This window comes from Tupaia chinensis, unplaced genomic scaffold, assembly GCF_000334495.1.
Source record: "Tupaia chinensis unplaced genomic scaffold, TupChi_1.0 Scaffold000259_1, whole genome shotgun sequence".
Taxonomy (NCBI): domain Eukaryota; kingdom Metazoa; phylum Chordata; class Mammalia; order Scandentia; family Tupaiidae; genus Tupaia; species Tupaia belangeri.
In genome coordinates, this window is record NW_006159739.1 from 2,085,923 (window position 1) to 2,094,804 (window position 8,882).

The window sequence follows — 8,882 nt, forward strand, 5'->3', positions numbered from 1 at the left end:
CCTTCTTTAAAGACTTTGGGCATGCAAGCACACATGCTTGGTGTGTTTCTCAAGCTGCCAGGTCTGAGACTTGAACCACAAGACTGGCTGTGTGGGATCCAGTTCCATAACCACTAGGTCACAAAGCCAGTGCCAACTGGCAAGAATTTTTAAGATAAATAAATAAAAACATGATACCAGGTATTGGAGAGGATATGGAGCAATTAAGAGAGTGTGCAATGGTTTGATCACTTTGGAAAATGGTTTGACAGTGTTTTATAAATCTAAATATACACTTACTATGTAAGGCAAAAATTCCAGAATTATGTGGCTCTATATTACATAAAACAGACACACATACCTGCACACACCAAGGATTGTACAAGAATGTTTGCAACAACTTTACTCATAATATCCAAAATATTATAATCATCTAAGTGCCTATCAAAGAAATGGATGAATTGTAGTATATTTATACAAAGAGGTACTAAAATAATTGCTGACACATGCAACAATATGGATGAATTTCAAAAACATGTTGAGTGAGAAGGCAGGGGGAACGAGATGTTTACATGAAGTTTTAGAGCAGGCAAAACTTGGGCCACCCCCGTGACTTGGTGGTTAAGGCAGCTAGATCCACTTGGCTGACTGAGCTGTTGGAGTTCTGGACCTGGTGGTTTGAGAAACACGCAACATGGGGGTGCTTGTGCGTGCATGACCAAAATACCGAAGGGAGGAAGAGATAGAGGAGAAGGGATGGCAGCGTGAGTGTTCCTCATGGGGGCTGCTTTCTCGTTTTCCCCCTCTCTCTCTAGTGAACACACATAGCTTTTTGCCAAAAAAAAAAAAAAAAGATAAAACTTACCTAAGTGTAAGAAAGTAATCAGTGGTTACCTAGTATTGGAGGCGAGAGAAACTGACTACAAAGGCAAAATAAAGAACTTTCTGTACTGATGGAAATGTTGATTGTGCTGGTTATAAAACTCACCAAATTGTAAACTAAACAAGAGCATTTACTATATGTAATTTGAACTCCAATACATTAGATTTTTTGTTTTGTTTTGTTTGTTTTTGGTATCGGGCATGCATATTCACCAGAGAGAGACACAAGGAAAATGAGAATCACCCCTAAGAGGGGATAGCCATGCTGTAGTCCCTTCTCCTCAGTCTCTTCTGGGATCTTGGGCACATACACACACACACACACACACACACACACACACACACACACACACCTGGTGTGATTTCCAGGGCACTGGGTCCAGGACTCAAACCGTGGAGTCAGCCATGTGGGATCCAGTACCTTAACCTCCACATCACCTGCTCGCCCCCATTTGATTGATTTTTGTGCCATATGTGCTTGCTGGAGAAAGACAGAGGGAAAGGGAGAAATCACCCCGTGGGGAGGAAGGCCATGCTGCAATCCTTCTCCTCCACTCTTCTCTCATGACGCACACATGCCCAGAGTGATTTTCAAGTCGCTGGGTCCAGGACTCAAACCGTGGTTGGCCATGTGGGAACCCAGTGCCCTAACCACCATGATACTTGTGGGCCCCCACATTTGATTTTAAAACACATTGGGACCAGCAGATGGCGTAATGGTTATATCACTGGACTCTCACATAGTCAATTTCACTTCAAGTCCTAGACCCAGTGACCTAAAACTCACAAGGGGCACATGTACATGCATGCCCAAGATCATAAGGAGAATAGAGGAGAAGGGACTGCAGTGTAGCCATCCTTCCTGGGTGGTGGTGGGGGGGGGGCAGTTCTCACTTTCTGTCTCTCCAGCAAGTGCACATGCCCTATAGCAAAAAAACTCTCTTAAACACACACACACACACACACACACACATACACAAAACTCTCCAAAATGAAGTCTTTTAAAAGAATCACTTGGCTGATTAACAACAAAGACTGGGTTGGCTAATTAGGTAATAAATAAAGGCTGTTCCATAAATTGAATGAAAGCCAAGTATTTGATTAAAATATACTTAATGTATATAATAAGATAAATACTTTTTATCAAAGCATTTTACATTGGCAAAGATTGTCAGCATTTTCTGAGGATTTGGAGTTAAGCAGGCATCTCTAAAGCAAATGAAAAAGCCTGAGATGGATGAGTATCTGATAGGTCTGCAGTATCCTTGCCAGAAGGTGAGAAAGGGAATCATCCAATGAATGCTGGCACATTCTCTCACAAAGTAGATGTTCTCTATTTATTTGCTTATGATGTGATTGAGAGAGGACGTAAGTGAATTATTAATGAATATATCTTTTTTTTATATCAGATCACTGTGACTTTCTCTTTTTTTGGCATATAACTAAGAACTAGTTTAAAAATATAATGCCGGTGTGATGATGAAATGCCTGTTTTTGTTATTGTTTCTACTGTGCAACTGCTTCCATACCAGCAGCCCACAGGCAGACTGGGCAAGAGCTCAAGGGCAGTTTGCTCCGACTTGGGGCACTGTGAGAGGCTCAGGGGAAGAGCCTGCCATACATCCAAACTCATGCATAAGCTTCTTTAATTTCCATGAACTTTTTCTTCAGAGAGATTTTTGCTATAGCGCGTACATGCTTGCCAGAGAGAAAGAGAGGCAGAAAGTGAAAAATCACCCCCCTCCCCAGGGAATGACCACACCACAGTTGCTTCTCCTCCATTCTCCCCTTGGGATTTTGGGCATGCACGCACACACGCCCGGTGTGTTTTAAGCCACCAGGTCTGGGACTCGAACTGCGCTCTACTATGTGGCAGTCCAGCGATATAACCATTACGCCATCTGCTGGTCCCTCCATGAACTTATGTATGAAGCATTGTATCTCTAAAAGTAATAATTAAAGTTAACCAAAATTGTTCAAGCATTATTGTAACAATGTCATTGTAAAGCACTACTGTAACAACCCTGCCTAAAGGGTGATCTGACTTTCCAAGAGAACGTAAATTACTTTGATTTACTATTTAGAAAATCACCTCACAGGTTGTTGCTTTATTACCTTTAAGTTATTGACCAGGTTTGTATCTGGATTAGTAATCTTATACCAGTATCCCTTTTTGTCACTGGCAATATACTACTGTGTGTAAATTTCTTGTCTCCTCTTCTGAATTAGTTTGTCATCTTTCTTGTCCTCATTAACAAGTTCATCAAAATTTTGGCATGGTGGCCAGCAGATGGTGTAGCACTTATGTTGCTGGCTTCCCACGTGGCTGAACACAGTTTTGAGTCCCAGACCCAGTGGCTTGCAACTCACGCCAGGAGGGTGTGCATGCATGCCCAAGATCCCAAGGGTATCGATAATGGGGGAAAAGGGATTCCAGTGTGGCCATTCCCCCCTCTGGAGGAGGGTTCTCACTTTTCCTCTCACTGTCTCTGTCTCTCTCTAAAAAACAAAACAAAACAAAACAAAAAACCCCAATACTTTGGCATGTGTTCAGAATCTGTTTGAGAATTAAATTTTTGATATTTTGAGAATTACCTCTGACTCAATAAGAGCAGGGGTGGAGATGTGCTAGATAATGCTGAATCTTGTCTTATTCTAGCTATAAGGAACATTTCTTCCAACAGACCCATGAGCCAAATTAAAAAATATATATATATTTATCCCGTGAGTGAGAGAGACAGACAGACAGACAGATGGACAGGCAGGAACCCTGACAGGGTCCTGACACTGTAGTCCACTCCCAGCTTCTGCTACTCCCAGATCACAGCACACCGGGCATGCTGGGTATATCAGGGAGGTCTCCAGACACGAACAACACCCCTCCCACATGGGTCTGCCCGGGAGTGTCACTCCCCCCACCTCACCTTCTGGCTCTTTATGGACCCAACTTTTTAAAAGCCTCATGTCATTAAGAGTTACATTTTCAATAGAGTTGTACTGTTGTGTTTAATAAGTATTTGTATTGTTTGTTGTTTTGATTAGCATACTAATAATTCTTGTAATGATAAGCCTGGAAGAAAAATTTGTTTTAAGATTTATTTATTTAATTTTATTGTTATTATTATTTTTTAACTTGACCAGAGAGAGAGAGAAGGGGAAAGTGAAAGCAAACATCCAGGTCTGGGACTTGAACCATGGTCAGCCATGTGAGAGTCCAGCACCCTAACTACCACACTACCTGCTGGCCTCAAAATTTTTTTTTAAAGAGAGATTTTTGCTCTAAGGCACGTGAGCTCTCTGGATAGACAGAGACAGACAGAGAGACAGAAAGTGAGAAATCACCCCCCTGGGGGGACGGCCATGCCACAGTCCCTTCTCTTCTATTCTCCTCTTGGCATCTTGGGCACACATGCACATGTGCCTGGTGTGAGTTTTAAGGCTCTGGGTCCAGGACTTGAACTGCGATCAGCCATGTGGGAGTCCAGAGACATAACCACTATGCCATCTACTGTTCCTAAAATATTTTTAAACACTAGTGCTTTAGCTTAGGTTCTTCCCTTCAGTATAGGTCATGCATTTTGGAAAAAGATTCTGAAGAACAGGTGAGGGACTGGGGAGAGTAAGCACAGGAGGGATAGCCACACTAGTGTATTACCGAGCTGGTTATCCTGCTTGGTCAAGGACTGCCCCAAAGGAGTTTATTTCCTGTGAGAATGTACACACGGAGGTGACAGAGAACCTCTGAAGCAGAAAGCACTGAAAGAGATGGGACTGTAGTATAGGGAGATGGCCTTAAGCTATTGGGTTGTCAGAAAAGTCATGTGCATTTTTGTATAGAATGCCAGAAAAAGTACGTCATGACTTTTCCGACAACCCAATACAATAGTAGCTGAGGGAGAAGGTCAAGAGGTTGTAAAATATGGTAGGAAAGTTTTTGTCCAAGACAACTTGGATTCATTCTTTCTTTCTTTCTTTCTTTCTTTCTTTCTTTCTTTCTTTCTTTCTTTCTTCCTTCCTTCCTTCCTTCCTTCCTTCCTTCCTTCCTTCCTTCCTTTCTTTCTTTCTTTCTTTCTTTCTTTCTTTCTTTCTTTCTTTCTTTGCCAGAGAGCACATGTGCTCTCTGGTGAGAGAGAAGGCAAGAAAGCACTCCCTATGGGGCATGGGTATGCCACAATCACCTCCCCGTTTTTATCTCCTTTAGGGATTTTGGGCATGCATATACACACACATGCACCCAGCATGTTTCTCAAGCTGCCAGATCTGGGACTTGAACCAGGTGGTCAGCCATATGAGATCCAGCCCCTAACCAGGCCACAAGCTGGCTCTACGACTTCGACTTTTGTAGTCAAAGGAAATTTTAACATTTTCCACTCCAATTAGATACATATTTTTACTATAGGAAAGTATGACAGTGATCAGTAAGACACTTCTGAGCATGTAAATGCTCTTGGTTTAGTTAAAATTCTGTGGGAGAATGAAAAAATACAAGTTTAAGGAGAAACAATGTAAACGCTCCAACTGTTAAGGAGAGCTTGTGCCTGTATGGGTTTTAAGTGGATACTATGGGGATCAAATTTCTACAGTACTTAGAGTCTAATGGATACAGTTTATGAAGAGATGTAGCAGTTTCATTGTAGACATTAACATTTACCTTATTCCAGAAATTTTGTCCTTTGCAGTTATTTAAAGGATGAAATCTTGAGATCTTCACTTAAAAGTGCGCAAAGAGGTACATAGTTTCCCAGAATTCTCTGAGTCAACACAAGCAAAGATATTTAAAAACTGATTTCAAACATTCCTTACCTAATACCTAATTCCCACCAATTTGTATGCAAGTCAACAACTGGAGAGTAACATCAGGGGCCAGACAGTGGTACTGGCAGGTAACACAATGCTTTGCAAGGTTGATCCACATGGAAAGGTTCCAGGTGCATGCCAGAGACCTCCCTGAACACTGTGGGTGCACACATACCTGTGATCTGGGAATGACTGAAGCGGGGGGTTGATTTTTCGCTATAGGGCACGTGCGCTCGCCAGACAGACAGACAGAGACATAGAGACAGAAAGCGAGAAATCACCACCCAGGGAGGATGGTCAGGCCGCAATCCCTTCTCCTCCATTCTCCTCTGGGATCTTGGGCACGCACGCACATGCGCCCGGCGTGTTTTAAGCCACCGGGTCTGGGACGCGAACCGCGGTCGACTATGTGGGAGTCCAGCGACATAGCCATTACGCTAACTGCTGGTTCCCCGGGGGGTTGATTTTGACGTAAAGACCCTACTGGGTTTCCCCCCCTAACCCCTTGCTCATACAAGAATGAAATTTGGAGGGAGGTGGGACTAGGGAACCAGCAGGTGGCATGGCAGTTGGGATGCTGGATTCCCACATGGCTAGCTAGCCACGTTTTGAGTCCTGGACCCTGTGACTTGAAGGTCACTCTGGGTGCATGTGTGTGCATGACCAGGATCCTAGGTGGAAAATGGAAGAAGGGGGATTGTGATATGGCCATTCGCCCTGGGATGATTTCTCACTTTCCCCTCTTCGTCTTTCTCTGTCTCTCTCCAGTGAGCACATTTGCTGTATCACAAAGCAAACAAATAAAAAGTCAGTGCCTTACACTGGACAACAGGTACGCATTTCCAAGCCAACTAATATGGTTACCAAAAAAGGAACAAAACTATGTACTTTTATTTTTTTAAGAATTATTTTATTTAATTTTATTTTCTTCTTTTAATTTGACCAGAGTGAGACAGAGAGAGAGAGAGAGAGAGAAAGTAAGAAAGCAAACCGCCAGGTCTGGGACCCGAACTGTGGTCGGCCATGTGGGAGTCCAGCACCCTTAACTACCACGCCACCTGCCAGCCCCATAGTTACCAAAAAAAGGAAAAAAACCTACATTCTAATAACCGTTCTTTCTCAAATCCCCATTCTTTTTTTTTTTTTGGAGAGATTTTCACTGTAGGGCGCGTGCGCTCGCCAGACAGACAGAGAGAGACATAGAGACAGAAAGCGAGAAATCACCCCCCAGGGGGGATGGTCACGCCGCAATCCCCTCTCCTCCATTCTCCTCTCGGGATCTTGGGCACGCACGCACACGCGCCCAGCGTGAGTTTTAAGCCACCGGGTCCGGGACACGAACTGCGGTCGACTACATGGGAGTCCAGCGACATAGCCATTACGCTAACTGCTGGTTCCCTCAAATCCCCATTCTTCATGACCATGGAGAAACCCATGGTAGTCAGGTCTAAAGTTTTTCAGTTATCTGAGGTTTACACTCAGTAGACTTTAGGGTTCTTTTTTTTTTTTTTCCCCCTTTACTTCCTCCTCCCCTGGGTGGTGTCTCCATCTCAGAGAACCATACAATGTCATCATTTCAGATAGGCAACACTGCCCATGCTAGCATCTGCTGAAATGTTCATTTTTCTATCCGTCTCCCAGGGTCAGTCCACTCACTCTGCCCCTTTTGTCCCACTGGCGAGGCTCCTCCAGCTCCCGTAGCCCCATGCTCACAGTTTTGCTTGCTTCATTAGGCTGGAAAATTTGGCTTCTCTTCTGTGCCTCTCTGGGTCATGAGGATAGAGCATCGGGGCCACTGCTGACAGCTGTGCAGCCTTTCTAAGGCTGGCCTGTCACCTGCCACTGTCAAGTGCCCAACTCACCAACAGCTGCAATCAACACCACGCCCTGGACTGGGTACCACAACCCAGAGGGACCTTCAGACCAGTCAGCCAGTCGAGTACCTAGTGTCAGTTCAATTTCACTGAATTCCTTCTCTCATGTAGGAAGCAGTGATATAGCTGTCTTAGAGCCCAGATTTAACTCTTCCTTTTTTTTTTTTTGCTATAAGGGCAAGTGCACTCACCAGAGAGAGAGAGAGACAGAGACAGAGATAGAGAGAGAGACAGTGAATAATCACCCCCAGGGAAAAGGCCATGTAGCAATCCTTTCTCCTCCACTATCCTTTTGGGATCTTGGGCATGCACGCACATGTGCTGCCCAGTGTGATTTTCAAGCTGCCAGGTCTAGGATACAAACTTCATGGTCAGCCATGTGGGAATCCAGCTCCTCAACCACCAGGCCACCTGCTGGCCCCAGTCTTAACTCTTTTTTTCTTTTTTTAAAGAGAGGTTTTTGATATAGGGTGTGTGTGCTTGCAGGTGAGACAGAGCAACAGAGTGAGAAATCACTCTCCAGGGGGATGGTCATGCTGTAATCCCTTCTCCTCCATTTGGGATTTTGGGCACACACGCACATGCGCCCAGGGTGAGTTTCAATCCGCCAGGTCTGGGACTTGAACTGCAGTCGACCATGTGGGAGTCCAGCGATGTAACCACTATGCCACCTGCTAGTCCCAACCCAGTCTTAACTCTTAACACAGATCTTCCTTCCACCAGGCTCTGCTACAGAACCACCATTTGTGAACTTGCCGAACATATCTGCTGTTGTATCTCACTGCACAGTGCTTCTAAGCAGTGATTCACTTTACAGTGCTGCCTCCATGTGAGGCCTACATTGGGAACTTTGTGGGGAGAGTTGGCAGAGCACGAGGCCGCGACTGTGCTGGCACCCTGTCGCAGATGTGACACGGTTCTGGAGCCCACAGTTCTTGGCAGCAGCTTACTGCTCTCAGGTTGTAGCTGTGGCAGTTACTCCAGGAGGACAATGGCTTCTTTATTTGAAGATTATGGCTAAGGTGCTGTGATCCTGGAACCAGACCCGGAGAAACAGATCGCTGATTCTTCAGCTTCCCTGTTGACATAGTATCATTTCCCTTTTCAAGACTGATGACAACGTAGTTCTGGCAGTCGTTCCTTGAGGCCCAGTCCAGTGTCTGTTTCTCTAAGCCTTCCAATAATTTTATTTTAGCACCTATTTCCCTGTATCGGATACTTTCTGCTTAAAATAGAATGCTTTCTATTATCTGCAACAGAGTTCTGAATTAAGATAACATCTAGGGCGGGGACCAGCAGTTAGCATAATGGCTATGTCGCTGGACTCCCATGTAGTCGACCACGGTTCGC

General features: G+C 44.6%; 1 non-coding gene across 1 annotated transcript; it reads right to left on the reverse strand.

The window, feature by feature from the left end:
* Positions 1 to 2,368: 2,368 nt before the first annotated feature.
* Positions 2,369 to 2,496, reverse strand: LOC114007955 (small nucleolar RNA SNORA42/SNORA80 family). Its single transcript, XR_003549529.1, has one exon. It is a non-coding gene; the product is annotated as a small nucleolar RNA SNORA42/SNORA80 family (small nucleolar RNA).
* Positions 2,497 to 8,882: the final 6,386 nt, after the last annotated feature.